This window comes from Enoplosus armatus, chromosome 19 (genome assembly GCF_043641665.1).
Source record: "Enoplosus armatus isolate fEnoArm2 chromosome 19, fEnoArm2.hap1, whole genome shotgun sequence".
Taxonomy (NCBI): Eukaryota; Metazoa; Chordata; class Actinopteri; order Centrarchiformes; family Enoplosidae; genus Enoplosus; species Enoplosus armatus.
The window spans coordinates 7,228,295-7,246,322 of record NC_092198.1 but is presented as its reverse complement, the minus strand read 5'-3'; positions in this window follow the sequence as shown (position 1 = coordinate 7,246,322).

Below are 18,028 nucleotides of genomic sequence, written 5' to 3'. Positions count from 1 at the left end.
TCAACCTTCACAGGTCAAGTGTTTGTATTCAAGCTAACTGTTAAGAAGCAGTGATTGCATTGCACAATGACTGGAACAGTGTTTAATGTCTGGCGTATTGAACATCCTCTGAAGCATTGCGCTTAGACTTCAACTGGATCATTTTGTCCTTTATAGAAACCATCTGCCTCCACAGTTGAAATGAAATGATCACTGTAGTGTAGTCTGGGGTCACTGGGCAAGGCTTGTCATGACATCCAGCTGACAAGCTTATTTGTTGGCTCATCGTCCATGCAGTTTTGTGCTTGTGTAAAGGTCGTATTGTGGCTGTAAAGTTATTTAGACAAGTGAGAAACTAGACTTGCTTTCTGGTTTAAAAGATGGCTACAAAAACACAAACAGGATTCACCATCTCTAAAAAGATAAAAGTGCTTCCGTAGGTGATTTGCCCAAGTTAAGCACATTTTTATGGATTTCAGGCAACTGATGAAAGTAGCATTTGCTGCTAAAGTGGGGCGGTACCCCTGTTGTATAGTTAAAAGAGGGAGGTTAATGATGCAAGGAGTCCTTTGTGATGATCAGTAGAATGGTTATGTAGCCATGCTGTATGTAATTGACTTTGAACTGAAATCAGGTCAACAGAGGTCAACAACTCCGCAGGACTGGCTCCAGTCATATTTACCCAAGTCAGCAGGAGACTTCTCTGGCTGATCTGAGGTCTATTAATTATAAAGCTGAGTCATAATTTGCGGAAGTAAACTATTCATTTGCTGGCATTGAACACGCTGTAAAACAGGTCCATTGTGTCGGCCTGGTCCAAAATACTTGCTGCCAAGGTAACCTGCTTATTTCATCAGCTCATAGCCTTCACCTGAGTGATTTATACGTGCGGGGTTACTGGTGGCCGGGTGGCCTACTGGTGGAAGCCGCAGCAGGTTTGACCCCGGCCCGTACCCTTGAGCAAGGTGCCAAACCCTTACCTGCCCAATCATTTTAAGATGCTTTGGACGAGAGCCGGATGAGATGCAAATGTTATGTGTTTTATGCTGTTACACAGCAACAAAACATCTCATCTCATTACCTCACTGCCTCTTTTTTTTTTTTCCTCCCTTCAAAGACAGACAGGGAGGAGGGGCAGTCAGGATGGGGAGAGAACAAGCGAGCAGGTGCTGTTTTTATGGCTTTCTCCATCTAGCGAAGAAGAGGTGAAAACATTTTCTCCTCTCATAACCAGTGAAACCACATGATGATTTGATCTGAACGGTGTGTGTGTGTGTGTGTGTGTGTGTGTGTGTGTGTGTGTGTGTGTGTGTGTGTGTGTGTGTGTGTGTGTGTGTGTGTGTGCGTGCGTGTGCATGAGGTCATTAGAAGGAAGGATTGTGTATGCAGAGGTTTTGATTACCCCCTATTGTTCGCTGCCAGGGAATTCTTGAATTCATAGGTACGTGTATGCGTGTGTGTGTGTGTGCATATATGAGTAGTTCTGTGTGTGTAATCACCTCTATAGTTTCCTGTGATTAGGCTGCATAATGAGCTGTTAAAAAGCACACAGATTAGAACTATGGTTAATTAAGCTCAAAGTACTCCAGACTTTTTTTTCTTTGGATGTTCCTCTCTCAGTCGCCCACGCAAACACACACACGCAAACACGCAAACACACACACACACACTAACGAGTGCAAAGCTCATCACGGAAACGCCACAATTTGAAAATAACAACAATCATAAAAAACCATACAAACATCTGCAGCTCGTAACTGACGTCTCAGGCCAACCCTAGCACACGTGCCTCTTAAAACTGGAGAACAACGGTTATTTTCATCTCTTAGAAGTTGGAGTTTTATTTCTTTTCTCTTTCTCTGGCTCAACTGGAACCGTTTAGGCGTTTTTTAATCAAAGAACGAAGTCGTTAAAATTGAGAATTGGCGGTGAAGGCGTCCGGTAAGCCTGCCTCTCCTCCCTGCCTGCATTCAAGGTCCAGCCCAACGCTAACTAGCATTTAGCGCAGATTTAAGGAATGCTTTTTTTTTTTTATTACTGTATTTAAGAAATGTCTGCGTTAAAGCATGCACAAGACATGCATATGTATATACGAAATTTTATTACCTTGTTACAAAAAAAGCGTTTCGGTGTTTTCTGTGTTTTCTCTCCAGCGCCATTTACTATTTCTAAGGCTTTCAGAGGATCTAATTGGTCATAATGACAGTTTTAATTGTGGGGAGAAAGAACAAACTGAATGAGACCTAAGACATCAAAGCTTTTAGGAAGCATCATGCACACTGATTCACAATGACACATGCAGGCAGAAAATGAAACACCACAGGCCATTTGTCAGTTGTCAGTTGGAAATTAGTAACTGTTGATTATTTTCACGAGTTATCTGTGTTTCTGTCAGGCACACTTAGCACTGTTATATACATTGTGTGCACATGCAAAGACACCCTAACATGATTGTAGTTAATGTAGTTGTCACTGAGTTGTCCGGGCGACTGTGAAGGTTTGACCAGGGCATATATTTATCAAACAATTAAAAATGCATTAAAAATACTTGAGCGGTGAGTGCAGCTCATTCCTACTTACTGTGAAGTGTAGAGTAACCTTTAAGAGGAGCTCTCAAGTGATCATGAGATTAATCATGTCTATGTTCAGAGAAGGAATAGCCAATCAGACGCAAGGATTTACCCGTCCTGATTGATCATTCTTCAACATTTTACTCAGTGTTCTTCTGCAAAAATGTTGAATGAATGCTCCAGATAATGTATTATTCATCATGTGCAATAATATTTTTTTACAATCACACCAAAACATGTCTCAGACGGTGTGTCCTGCTTCTGTCTCTGTACTGACAGACATCTACAATCTACTCTTAACCCACCTCAGAGACCTCGAGTGTATAAGAGCATTTTTAGGTTGTTTAAAAAAAAGGAAACATTTGATAGTTAGCTTTTATTTTCAATTTTTAGAGTAGAAGTAAAAGTGAAGGACATTTTCTTTTATCTCTCATGTACACCAGAATTTCCCTTTTAGCACTTTGATAACTGACGTAGTACCAATAAGAAGTTTAGTTTTTTAGTTTACTGCATGTGCTGGTCCATCTTTTCCTCTTAATGATTGATTACATGCATCAGGAGGTTACACACAATTGCATTCACATTTGTGCACATGTGCATGTATATACAAATGTCTGTGCACACACATATATATACATACATATATATATATGTACACATCTTTTTGTAGCCATATAGCTGCAGTGATACAGCCTCAGGGCGAAATGTGTTTTTGATATAGAGTCTCTTCCTCTCCCGGCATGCCTCTAATACTCTCCCTCTTCCCAGGATAACAGGGTCACAGCATGGAGACCTCAACGACTCCACACCTGGAATAACACCACCCAGAATATCCGCTCCGCTCCGCCAGTGAGCTGGTGTGTGTGTGTGTGTGTGTGTGTGTGTGTGTGTCTGTGTGTCTGTGTGTTTGCAAGTGTGTAAGAGAGATAGGAAAAAGAGGAGAGAGCGAGAGAGGCTTTATGAATGACATGGAGAAGGAGGTCGTGTGGTGCAGTCAAGTCATCTGTCTCACTAATTTCTTTTTCTCTCTCTCTGTCTCCCTCTTTGACACATACTCAGGCACAAACTGAGCACTCTGGTGTTTTTTTGCGATGGCCTGTTTTGCAGCGGAGGAAATATGAAACACCCAAAGGCATTTTGTCAGCGGTCAGTTGCATGTTCTTGCTCTTTACTTGTGTGTGTGTGTTCACAAGGCACATTTTAAACTCAAACCCGTGTGCGTCACTCTCCCCATCACCCCCTCTGACACACTGCTGAGGTCTGATTAATAAAAGATGAGTCTAGGGGAAGTATGACTGTTTTGATTCCCCCCCTCTCTCCACTGCAAAAAAAGAAAAGAAAAGACAGGATGAAAGACGGCGAGAAAACGAAAGTGGAGGGAGAGAGGGCAGGGTCCACTCTGATCACCCCAGGACCACACTGTGAATGGGCCGTTCACCCAGAGAGAAAGAGAGGGAGGGATGAAGTGAGGACACACAGAGAGAGAGAGAAAGTAAGAGAAAGAGAGAATTCATATATCCACCACTGTTTGATGCCTGTGGTGTGCCTCTGTAACTATAGCCCTTTTTCTTTAGCCTGCTCTTGCTCTTTCCCTACCTCTTCCAGACCACCCCCCTCCCTCTCCCTCTCCCCCATCACTCCCTCTTTTTTTATATCCCTCTCTTTGCCCTCTTCCTGCTGATCTGTGCCAACCACCATGAAACCACCGCCACATTAGAGCCTTTAACGGGCACTGCCTGGCATCCTGCTCTGTCCAAACATATTATAGCCTAGTCACACACGCACATGTAAGTGTGTGTGTATATGCGTTTTTATAAAGTTTCTGAATTCACAACTATAGGGTTTCACCATATATTAAGGGCTGGGGGATATTTTTCATCCCTGCAAAACTGCCACGTGTCATTGTGGCTCCAAATAAACTCCTAAGATGTTGACTGCTTCTAACAGATTGTGGACGGAGAAGGCGGCAAATAAATGGTTCACATATACCGACAGAAAAATGATATTAAAGCTGAAGAATTTACTAGGAATATGGTTTGGACTGATGTTTATAGAGTGGAATATTATTATTACATTCCTACTCTATTCTGCAGTAGTACAGTATTATAGAATAGAGCAGAGAATAAGACCGAACTTTTGGCTCTTGTGCCTTTTTTTCCAATCTGCCTATCCATCATTTCGTCATTTACCGATCTATCCCTCCATCATTTCTCTCAATGCACAGTCGGCCAATACACTGTTTATTAGCCCATCTGTGCATTCATCACTGATATATTTTAGAAACCTAAGAGTTGTTGACTTTATTTTACCCACACACCAGCTGAGACACTGGCAGTCCTTCACTCAAACCCTCTAATTACTCTGACCATCTGAACATTGTCTCACACACACAACTAACACAACACACACACCACATGCCCATGTGAGGATTTTATGATTTGTTAATGAGGCAGTGAGGATGTTGCTCACACCCCACAGAGGAGGATGCAGCTGGACGGCACTGACCACACCTGCTGACATCACGCCACCACACCGAGGTGATGCTTGTTTGTTTGCTTGTTGTCTAGTTGCGTGGAGATGAGATACCCGTTTTTTGGAGGACGATTTTTACCACTTAGACCCAGAGTGGCTAGTTAATAGTGAGATGGCCCTTCAGTCTGAAAATCCCTCCTTATATCGTCTAACCTATCAGGTGCACAGGAGCTCCTAGATATGAGGATATGGGAAATATACAGTATTTATTAGAATAATGAGACTTGCCTGGATGGTTGGTTTCCCATAATAGTTTAAAGCTGCAGTAATCAATATTTTTATAGAAACAATGGCTCAAATTACTATTTTTAATATAAAGAGGTGGCAATAATGTAATGATGTACCCACACATCAGCAGGCAGACCAAGTGAACATAGCCAGTGAATATAGTGGAGCATGTAGCAGCTAAAGAGCCTGTCTACACACTATGATTGTGATATTTCCCTCAGGAGTTGATGAATACCAAAGATTAGATAAACAGAGAGTTGAGTATTGGATGTAAATTTGTCAGGGGGTGAGAAACTTATAAATATGTCATTATCTGCTGGATTTGTAAATATGCAACTGTTGGCTAACATGTTTCTCATTTCTTTATATGGTCAATGTTGTGTTTACAACTTGTTCTGCTGCCCCCAAGTGGCCAAAAAAATAAAAAATGATTGCAGCTTCAAGATATGCCATGATTCTCTCCCCATCAATGCCAAACAACACAAAAAAAGATTTAAAATTTAGGCCATGAAGGTAGGTAATCCAAGAAGTTAGTCACATTTTCCAGAGTTTCATGATAGAAAGAAATGTTTTTTTCCCTGCTACTTGCTACCTTCCCAGTTGTACCTTCCTACCCTGTATTTATACCAGTGATAAAATGACCAGTGCACTTTGTCCACGACATCAGCACTTCACTCACAGCACACGTGACTGAACCTACATGAACAACATCAGCGTGATATGGCGAGTTAGCTTAATGCAAAAAACAAAATTGGAAGATTATGGTATGAATGTACATCAACAGTTTTTCTTCTATCACATAAATACTACAAATACAGGGTATCAGTATTAACAAATTACAATACATAATAATAATAATAATAATAGTGAGCATTTAGATACTCTCCAATTACCTGAAATTTTGCAGTAAATTCCAGCACTTTTTTATTGTACAGTATATGACAGATGAATCTTAATAATGCTGTATGCATGATGGCTCCAGTCTATCTTGCTGTTCGGTGCCGTCTGTATATTATTTACAAATAAATTTGTCTTGTCACCTAAGTGATGAAGCCCAGCTGTATTTATTCTCAGCCACAGGGATCAATATGAGGTGTATACGGTGTGTTTGATAGACTAAGGAGGTTAAGCAGTAGTACACAAACACACACAGACACACACAAATGAATCATTACACAAAGCCACAGCCTAAAGGCTCAGAATGAGACGTTCTTTGCCTAAATCTGTCCTGACTGTGTGGTGCCATGAAAGCCCAGTTTCAGAGGTTCCTAGCACTGCTGAGCCAAGAAAAAGTCCTTTGGTTGGACATACACAGATTAGCAGCAGGCATTACTGTCAGGGAGTATCAGTGTCCATGTCCTTTGACTCTAAAGCTATGTAAACAACATTTATAGGTTTATTAGAAACACCCCTGTATTACTGGGGGTCATAGGAACAGTTAATGGTGTATGTGACAGTTTGTTTCCCATTCATAATGGGCTCTGAGCAGAGCCGGTAATTACAACAGACAGTCAGAGGGATGAATGTTTACCAGCCTGGGCAGAAGTACAATATGAGTGTGGGAGCCTCAAAGTATACGGGGTATTAGTGACAAATACGCCAAGTATAATTGCCAACACGCTAATGATTTTCTAGCCGTACTCTATATACTGTTTCTGTTTCACTTTTGTCTTCTATCTCATCTGTCTCTCCCCCTCTGTTTCTCCAGGGTTCACTTTATTCATTTATCTTTGCTCTCCTAACGGCGTGTAGCCCGTAGTGAGGAAACAGATACTGTAATTATATTATAAATCAAGAGTGTAGAGGACTGTTGAGGCATCCTGTGAATACTGCGGAGGAGTAGTCATGCTTTCTGTGGCTGTCCACATGAGTTTGAGTCAAAAAAACTAATGCTCCACACAAGCCTGTTTGAAGAGACCAGAGCACAGATAGACAGACAGATAGATTGGTAATACATGTTTTTTATGTGTTGATGTAATAATTTATATTGAACTTTCTTTTGAAGCTGGGGCCATAGTTAGACCAATGAGTTACAGCTTGGATTTGTAACTGTAGTTTACAACCTTAAATGGGTCCTGCTTATTTTCTGCTGAGTTTTAATGTGTTTTCATCAGCCTTGGCCCAAAGGCATGAAACTACATTTTCTTTATATGGGTCCTGATTTGAAAATGTTTTGGAAACCTTGACTTTATGAAGCCCTATGCTCCAAAACGACAAGAGAGACCCGTTAGGATGTTTTCCCTGTGGGGCAGTCTGCGACACAAGTGTTGTTAAATGAGCTGATGATGAATGGGAATAACAGATCTTTTTTTGTTTTCTTGGGATGAGTTGTAATTGGTGTTTGGTAGTTTTTAAAGGCAAAATGAGTTGGAGAATCTGTGGTCACCTAAAGAAATCTAGAGAAATCATGATATACAAAATACTCCCCTTGAAATAAAAGCTATAGTGTAACAGCTTGCCTACATGGTATTTAATAAAGTTAAAATTCAGGCAAAGAACAACTTTTCTACCAGCCCAGTATCCCCACAAATTCGATAGGAAAATTCATAATTTCCATCCAATGTCATTGTTCAGTGCCAATGCAGGAAGCGTGTGCCCTTTATGTAGCGAAGCAAAGACTGAAGTTTGCATCCCATCACAATCCAGCAGTTAATGTTAACTTTTTATAACCCTAACCACAATCTCCTCCTAACTTTGGCCACACTGCAGAGAGAAAAAACCCTCTAAAGGAACAGTTTGACATTTAGAGGGAAGCGCTTATTTGCTTTCTAGCCAAGAGGTCATGAGTAGATTGACACCACTCTCACGTCTGCAAATACAGTATGAAGCAACAGCCAGCTGCCGGTTAGCTTAGCTTAGCGCAAAGACTTGAAACGTGACTATTTCTGTGAAGTGATTTTGGCGTAGTGGCCGCGTGGGGTATTGCAACTTCTGCGTTGATCATGTAACGCCGGCCCAAAATCATTAAAAAAATTATTAAATTACATTTTTGCCATTCACAATGGGGCACCATCTTTGAACACGGTATCCAGTTATTTCTAACACACCCACATGGGCAGCACACAGTAACTTCCTCGAGTCTTCATTTATTAAGACTGCAGATATTATCAGAAGGAGACAAATAAAACTGTGGGTTTTTTTAATGGGAGGTATTTGGCATTTGACTGGACCTATTTGCAAAATTTCACGCATTTACAAGACAAGACAAGTTTTATAAGAAGGGGCAAGATGCAAAGAAGGAGGAGTAGATATGTAAAAAATGTAGTTGACCATATCTCGACAGACAGGAGAAGATGGATTGTTGGAGTACACTCGCTTGCTCCTTTGGAAAACAGGTCTGCTGTTATCTCTTGATCGGGCTGCCGTGCAGCTGATGGGAGCAGCAGCTAAATCCTCCTAACTACTATGAGGCGGTGAGAGGACCAAATCCAGTGAGCAATCAAAACATGGTGAAAGGGGCTGAAATGGGAAAGAGAGGAACAACTCTGTGGACACAGCAAATTTACTCCTAATAGACTATGACAAGGACCCATTTTTAGTGCGGTGGTTTTGGTTTTGAGTGTGTAGACAGTGTGTAGACAGTCCAGGAAAAGAGATCATTGTCTTGTGATGAAAGATGGAGCCTGTGTGTGTGCGAGATGGCCACTGTTAACCTTGGTCACATGTTTCTCCATGACTTCAAAATTTGATATGAAGGTTTTCAGCAGCTCCTTTCTCCCTCAGTCCTCATGATACGAGGGGATTTCTCAGCAAGCTTCGTGGAGTTTCCGTTGTTAAACAGTCTGTTCAGAATCAGCCCTGCCTCGCAGCATTGCACTCCTCTTGCCTTCCTCTTTTTCTTTCACTCCCTTTTTTGTCTTTTTTTGTGTGTCAACAGCCCACTTAAAGAGCAGAGTAATAAAGCATAAGAATTTTAATCAGGGCTTTTTAACAGTCCTCTCTTATTTGCCCTCCAAGGAAGGTTTTTTACGTCCCCTCCATCTTTCCTCCTCTCCTCCCCCCCCATCCCTCTTTCCTCCTGGCCTCAGCCCTGCACCTCCCTTTGCTTGTTGAATGCGCTCATGCATGATGGTCTGAACTTGATAGACGTTCAGAGGGCATCGCCAAGAGAACTGCTAGCATGTGCATGTATGCATGTGTGTGAATGATGGATAGAGTACGTGTGGTCTCCCTGATTGGGTTTCATATGTGTTTTTCATCTCTTTTTTTTGAACATATTGTGTTTCTACATATATATATCAATCTAGCACTCAGATCTCGCTCGCTTTCATCTCCAGCTCTCATTTTATTCTCATCTACGGCAAGGAATGTGTTAGTTTTATGTGAAGTCAGCGCATATGCCAACAGGCCTGTGATGTGGATGCCAAAGTATGACGACTCGATTCAGGCTAACTGTCAGACGTTAGCTGTAGATGGATTTGAACGAGTAATTGGAAGGAAGTAAATAGCTGCATAGAGAAAGAGTGAAAGGGATACAGAGACAAAAGAGTGAAGCAGAGTTCGGGTGTCTGAGCCTGTCATTGCCTAATAAAAGCTTGCTCGGTTATCATGGGAAAGGGGGATGGAAGAAGGGGAGACGGGGAAGGGAGGGACTGAGTGTGGGGAGTGTAATTTCGGCAGAGGGATTTTTAATGAGGGGAGATCTCTGCAGGTAACTTCCTCGCCCCCCCCTACTCTCCCCCATCTTCCCCCAGTGTAAGGGGGTGGGGGGGCCCATCTGGTTGGACTAAACAGCAGATTAGCACATTAGCACTGGAAGACGGGCAGGCAGGCACAACGGGAAAGACCCAAGCTAACATATGACATTGGCACACATGGTGTACAAGTCATTAAAGGCAGACATAAAAGTTGCACTAAATTAAAGGCAAACTCCATCCGCCTTCATTAACAGATGGTAAAAGTTTGACTCATGATTGCAGCTGATGATTGCAGCTTATACATGGTACACAAGCATCTTAACGCATCACACATCTAAAAAGGTTGACTTGGTTCTGAAGTAAAATGAGCTTAGCCTGCTCTGAAAGTAATCTAAATACAGTACAACCTTCTATACATCTTTATTTTTTCTTTCAGAACTGTACGACAAAAGTATGACTGCCAATTGTAAAAAGTCTGTGATTTGGGTAAACTGGCCCTTTAACCTGTCTCATGTTGCCAGACAGGAATGTAGATACTGAGCTATTCAACAAAACCCTGGATTATCTTAAATGTCAACATTTGTCAAATTCTTTCTTGTCCACAATATCTGTGCATGGGGGTTAGGAAAAGATTGTGGTTAAAGTTAAAACAAAAGAAAGTGAACAGTCAGGATTAGATTATGGCAGGATATGAACACTTGTCTCCTGCATGAAAGTCAGACGTGCCATCCATCACCCCAACCCTCCACACCCCTACCAACTTTTCTGCATAATGTGCACTGAATGTGGGCATTTTAGGTAAATAGTGAAGTTCAGAATTGTCCAAATTGCATGTACAGTTATTCACAATGACGCAGGAGAAAGATCTGTGCACACCGCCCACTGAAGATGACTTGACCTGGCCGAGGCCGCCGGTCACCTAATACTACCTTTCTTTTATTGTATATGTTTTGGCCCAGTTCTTCACAGTGTGCTTCCTGCTGTCATGACTCATTCTGACTTAAATGTATTAAGGACTGTAGCAAGTTAACTTAACGGAGCAAATGATGTCAAGCTAAAGACCCACAGAGTCCCGGGAAGACACAAAAGTCTCTAAGATTTCTTTTTAAATTACCCGAAACTAATCTGGTGTTGCCTACATGTTTGATGGACAGCTGACGTGGAAGAATTTCGTCAGTACAGTCATACAGTGGTGTAGAAACCTTTTGTAAAACCATGCCACCTGCTCGCCTGGAATATGACGAAGAGTTGTTTGTGTAAGTAGAACAACCCTTAATTTACAGTCTGGCCAACATCTGTCCCATGGATTGATGAGTGATTCTCGCGCTACGTCACAGTGAACTCTCAAATAACTATTACTAAATATTAATGGGGGCCTGGCTTAATCCTTCTTCAAGGCTGGTGTTTGGTGAGGACTCAGTTTTGTTGGTCTTAGTCTTAACCTTGGATCTATTTAATGATGTCCTTTTGTTCTTGACTTGATTTCAACTATGCTTGGCCTTGGGTAGCTCTGCTGGTTGTGTGTGTTCATTCATTCTTTTTTATGGAACTATGCTTGATTTTTAAAAGTATGCAGCTGCAGTAGTCTTCATCCTCATCACCTTTTCTAACTTTCTTCCTGTGTCTTCATTAGCCTGCATAATGAGCTGCTAAAGAGCACACAGATTAGAGCCGGTTAAGATGAAATTTATCGAGACTTTCTCTTTTTCCACCTCCCTCTCTGTTTAAAGAGTGGAGAATGATTGAAGCATGTCACAGGTATCCAGGTTAGATTTTTTCTTTTATGATTCCCGGGAACCGAGCTGTGAGAAACTACAAAGTTGCCAGGCATGACCTGGAGGGGGGTTGCTGTGTGCACATTCATGTGTGTGTTGTAATAAAGTGTACCCCGTTGCGAGGTGTGGAGTTAAGAGCTGCTAAAACAGCCACATCTGAGATTGCAGCTGTGTGAACACATCATCATCTGTGCTCCTGGTGATAGGCAGGATTGCAGAAACTAGTCCTGCCCTCCAAATACCTGCTACTACGAACTCCATGTTTAGTACATGTCAGTCACAGTTAAAGCTGCTCTTATCAAAAAGTTCATATTAACAGTGGGTCAAATGTAATGTGTAATGGGAAAGAGGTTGCTTGAAGTTATCACCCGTCCCTGCAGTTCCCCTCAGCTCTTTTGTTTTGGTTGTACGGCAACTTTAATCTTTTGGTTTATTCTCGCTACTCTCATCAGCATCTTTTCCAGACACAGCAGGCACGTTTACCATATGGACTTTATAAGGTGATAATATGTCAGCGTTTGTTTTGTTTACAGCTTGTTGCAGTGCCTCCAAGTGGCCAACAAAAAAGTAATTTATTGCAGGTTTAACTCTTTTTGGGAACGCAGCTTGGCCTCATACTAAGTGGGGTCAATATTTCTAAAAACATATTCCTTACCTTGACTTGTGGATCCAACAGAATCTGGCCCATATGCTTATTTGCAATTCAACCAAGACTTATAACAATGGCCAGAATTCATAACCATGGTCACTATAATCAATTGTCCGGCGTCAGTCTGGTTTAGCAAATAGGAGAACAAAGTGAACATAATGTAGTGTTTCTTCAAACAGAGTTGCCAATGTATCATGCTAGCATCTCACATGCTACACAGCTGTGTGAAAGTGAAGCAATCTTCACACAGAAACACGCACGCACACTACTCTTAAGCTCACAAATATAGACCTGTCTTTGTTAAATCAGAGTACACAAGCATAGTTGTACACCAGTTTAACGACCTCATTTTGCCTGGCCAACGAGGTGTGCTATTAACAACATAACACATGCTTATTGAATATGCACACACACACACACACACACACACACACACACACACACACACACACACACACACACACACACACACACACACACACACACACACAGGCACTCAAGTGCAAGCTGTCTCAACACACAAAATGTTACCTAGTTAACACAGACACAGTCAAACTCAGCTACACCTAAGTACACACAAACACAAACTAATTTTGCCTGGCCATTTTAACACATGCTAATGAAAGGGAACAGGCTTTATTAGCTCTCTTTAACAGCCAACACCCCACATACCTAATCACGTTCACATTCACACAGACACACGCACACACAGAAACACATGCACATTTTCCTAAGCAAGACCAAAACAAAGATATCATAGACATGTAAACTGAGATTTGAAGCTGGGGGCAGCGTGAATAATCGCCCATAATTCCATTTCCTGTTGGTTGAGGTGAAGGAACTCGGTGCCATCCAAGCATCCATCTGGTTTCCGTTTGAATCCCAGGACCCCTCACTGTTCCACCAGCACCAGCACTACCATTACTACCATTACAGCCCCCTAATGTTCAAACATGATGTATGAGCAGCTTTATTAGACCATGGAAATCAATTTTAAAGGAAAGCAAAAGGAAAATAAACATCCTGCATCCTTAATCCCAGGCTGGCAAACAAGAGTGCGCTGTGTGCAGTTTATTGATGACAATAAGCTCGCTCCAGCTTTAATACATTTAATAATAAGTGGATTTAACTAATCTCCATCTCTATTTTCGTTGTATTGCGACATTTGCTTAGCGCTACTCATTTGTTTTTCTGATGCAACTGCACAGTTTCCCTTCAGGAATTGTTTTAGTTCCATCCAATCATGTTTTAGCTTATCTCATCCTCAGGCAGAGTCAGAGGTGCTCGTAGCCAGCTGTCAGCTGGGACAGCAGAGGGCCTGCAGGGAGGGATGGAGAGGGAGTCAGGGAAGCCAAAAAGCACTGATTGAATTCAAGCCCTCGCAGAATAGAGGTCATTTGAACAGATGACTCAAACGACCAAAATACATTTGTGCAGATAATGCAGAACTCATTTACAGGTTGAAAATTCATCGGAATGTAATTTGTAAATTTGATAAGCTGGCATATACCATTATGTATATTGACAGACATAATAGTATTGTAGTGAAAATATATATAGTAAAAATAGTACAGAGTTGATATTGTTTCAATATTTATCTGACTTGGAGAAACTTATTCAGGCTTTCATTTATTTCAGAATTGATTACAGTAACTTTCTGTTTACTTGCCAGCTTTACAAAAATCACAAAACATCTGTTTTATCCTCTTTGCATTGGCTTCCAGTTGATTTCAGAATTGATTTGAAGATTTTACTCATTACTTTTAAAGCACTCCATGGTCTGGCTCTGGCTTTTGTGAGCTGTTTCTTTGCCCACACATACTGGCACTCAACTTCAGATCCTGCAACAAAACTTTCCTCGCAGTTCCTTGGTCTAAACTTGAAACTTAAGGAGATTGTCTGGAACAGTCTTCCTGTTGAAATTTGTTTTACCACAGTGACATCCTTTTATGTCTTTCCTAAAAACTCAAAACTCACTCTTTCTGTGCCCTCACGTTTTTTAAACTCTTTTGATTGATTTGGGTCATCTGCATGGATCCAACCTCTTCTCTGTATTTATTATTATATTATTATGGGTATTTAAATAAAACTATTCAGACGTTTTCTTTAGGTCGCTGCACATTTTTAAATTTGTGTCCAGTTCTACTGTGCCTCCATTTTGTTGTTTTATTGTCGTTAAATGCTCTCCTGGTACCAGTTTACTAGCATTTAAAAAAAAGCCATAATGCAGAAACAGAGAAGAAGAAGGGCATCGGTTTTCGCTTTACAATGCTTTGAAAGACAGTTTGAGTAATTTTCTGCACATTATTCACACCCTTTAAACAAAGACTCCTCACTCATGACACATCACGATTTTGGAAAACAAATTATGGGCCGAGCTTTTATGGACACGATACGATAAAACAAAGTGTGTGTGTGTGTGTGTGTGTGTGTGTGGAGCACACAGGGTTTGTGAGCATGGGAATGGAGTTAACATTGCTAAGTGGTCACGGCATCACGGCGGGTAGAGCTGGCAGCGCCTTTACTGTCCAAATTAAAACAGCAGAAATCACCACAACAATTGAGAACAGATTTTCACCAAGGTGCCTTAATGACATTGTCAGCCCTAAAAACACACACACACACACACACAAACACATACTCACACACGTACCAAAAATGCAACACAAATTCACAAACGCTAATGATCTACTAGCTTAAAGCTTCGGGGCTATCTCATCAACGAACAGGTTGTAATTCATAACATATTCACTGTGAGTGTGAGTGTGAGTGTGTGTGTGTGTGTGTGTGTGTGTGTGTGTGTGTGTGTGTGTGTATGTGTGTGTGTGTGTATACGTATGTATATATGGGCGTGTGTGTCTAGTCGGCATCAGAAAACACACACCCGCTGTTCCAGTCTGTTTCCTCCCCATAAAAAGCAACACTTAGCACTTCATTCTCAAGCAGTTCTGACAACATTATACAGGTTAGTTTAAGAGAAGATAGGAAAAAAAACAAAGCGAGTGAGAGGGAACGGGGAGGAAGAATGAGGGAGGGGGGGAAAAAAAACGGAAGCCTGGTCACTCAGCTGGGAATATTCAGAGAATTGTTTTTAACGAGTTAAATAAATTCTCCCACAAATGAGGTGAGGGAAAGAGAGAGGTGGAGAGAGCTAGGGAGTGAGAGAGAAAGAGGGAGGTGAAATTGAAGTGAGTGTTTGGCGTGGTGTTGGGAATATTTTACAAGCTGCATTAATGGCTGTTCTTAAAACACAGCTATTAAGAAACGGCCATAATGTTGTATATCATGGGCGATTATGTTCACACACACAGGCTTACACAGCTAAACACTCTCTCATTACACACTCACACAGACATGCACAAGCCAAAGCAATTAAATGTGTGCTGGTCCAACACCTTTTGTGTAAATAGCAGCTTCCTCCTGCCCAAACAAGCTGCACCTCTTCTTCTCTGGCGCACACAATGTGGCCATTCACGCTGTCCTGCTGCAGCTGATTGTGGAACCATTTCTGGCTCAGAAAATATTATATTTGCATGCAGCAGCTGATGACACAAACTTGTGTCGGTCCTGTTGTGGCTGAGTGTCGGTTGTTGCTGTGTTCTGGCACCAGAAGACCAAATTTGAGCTAGTTGCAGCCCATGCAGTATATGGCTGCCAGAATCGGCTAGATTTTGGGACTGTGGACTGCCAGTTTGGGCTGAGAATTTAGCTCCTGTTAGCTGCACTCAAACTAGCTTTGGGCCAGTGTCCGCACCGGGAATTGGACCAGTGTACTATAAGTGTATTCCGTAAAAATTTTAGTACTTCACACACAATATGTTATTTGCTTTCTTTCCGAGAATTATGCCACGCTCAGACCGACGGTAGCCCTGCATGAAACACTATTTGTATTTCTACTGTTTACATTATAATCGTTGCAAAACATTAAGTAGTTGGCGCGTGATAACCAGAGTTCCATAGTTGTGAAATCCTGCCTGTTAATATTCAGAAGCTGTTGTTCAGTGTTTTAGCGTCTGATAAAGCCTTTAAATGCATTTATCTATTACTCAAACTAGACTTCCTGGATTGTATTTCATTGTCTCACTGTTACATGCCCCCACCAAAGCAAAGCCCCCTGCGCTGTTTTAGGGGCTGCTTTCAGTCTGAATCCCTGCTCACACATGACGATGGATACCACACTCATGTTTGTGTGTAAAGTGCTAGCCTGTCTCTATACAAAAATCTGCCTTCCAACACGTCTAGAGCTCACTAAGTAACATGATGTAGCTAAACAACAGTTCATCTGTTCCCTAGCACTCCTAACGGTGACTCCAGGAAGTCGCTGCTCCCGGCTATTGATGGCCAAGAAGTTGTTACAGCACATAACTCTTAAAACCACAAATTTTTGTTTTAGCATTTCTGTTTGTAAGATACAATGTGTTAATTGTGAGCTTTAGAGGTGCATTTTTTTTATTTTTATTTGGACAGACCCAGGCTCTGCTTCCACCCCTACTTATAGTCTTTATGCTAAGCTAGACTAATCGCTTCCTGGCTTCAACTCTGTACTTAACACACAGTCGTGGGAGTGGTGAGGATCTTCTCATCTAACTCTCGGAAACAAAGCAAATCATTTATTTCCCAAAATATTGAACTGTTCCATCGCATAAGCATCCGTTTATCAGCTGGTTAAAAAAAACAGTCATCAAGATTATATTTGCCGACATGTATGTTGAAAGATGAAGTGCATCTTGTAACAACATATGTTGTTTGATTAATTCCTGCTGTCTGTGGAAGGTCGTTAAATGTTTTAAATCACAAATACCAGCTGTCAATCACGTTCCTGCATATTATGCAGTTGAATGGAATGAAAACAAAACATTAACAGCAACAAATAATTATGTGTGTATGTGTTTTCCATCTCCTTAGAGATTAATAGTCTCATTATGCTTAAAGACCACTTCATCCTACATCCTACTTAAATTGGGCCTATATAGTGAATTTACTGTCTGCCCAGTAAATATACTATACCCACAAAATACTGGCCTTAGCAGAATCTGCAACACCCCTGCATTATTTCTTCCTGCAGTTACCCCTCAAAAAGCTTTATTTAACCAGCAGAAGGATCAGTGGAAAAGGATCTGATTGTGTTTCTAAGTTATAGTCCATGAATCATGCGTATATGAGAACAGAATGGTTGGAAATATCAAGACATCAGACAGTATGGAGCTGAATATTTTCTTTGTTATTCTAGGCGCCAGGGCTTGCTCCTGGAGGAAGTGGCGGGCATTGTGGTCAGTAGCAGAGTACAGTATGGAATAGACCCAGTGTGTGTGTGTGTGTCCTGAGTGGTGATCGGAGGTGTGGCCATCAGTCTGTCAGGCTTCTTTCTCTCTGTCGTCTCGCTCCTCCTCTCCTTCCTTCACTTTCTGCAGCGCTGCAGTCTGAAAAAGTCCAATTAAAGTAATAAACCACACATCCCATCCAGCCCCAAAACACACACATACACACACTCACACACATTTCCCCAGCAAACACAAACATGTAACACACACACACACATTTGTGCACACAGGTAAAAAACACGCACACACACTCCACCCACCCCCCCGGTTATTAAACAGAAATGTGCTACAGATTTCTGAGGCTCTGTGTGCGACACATCTGGCCTGGGCCTTCAGG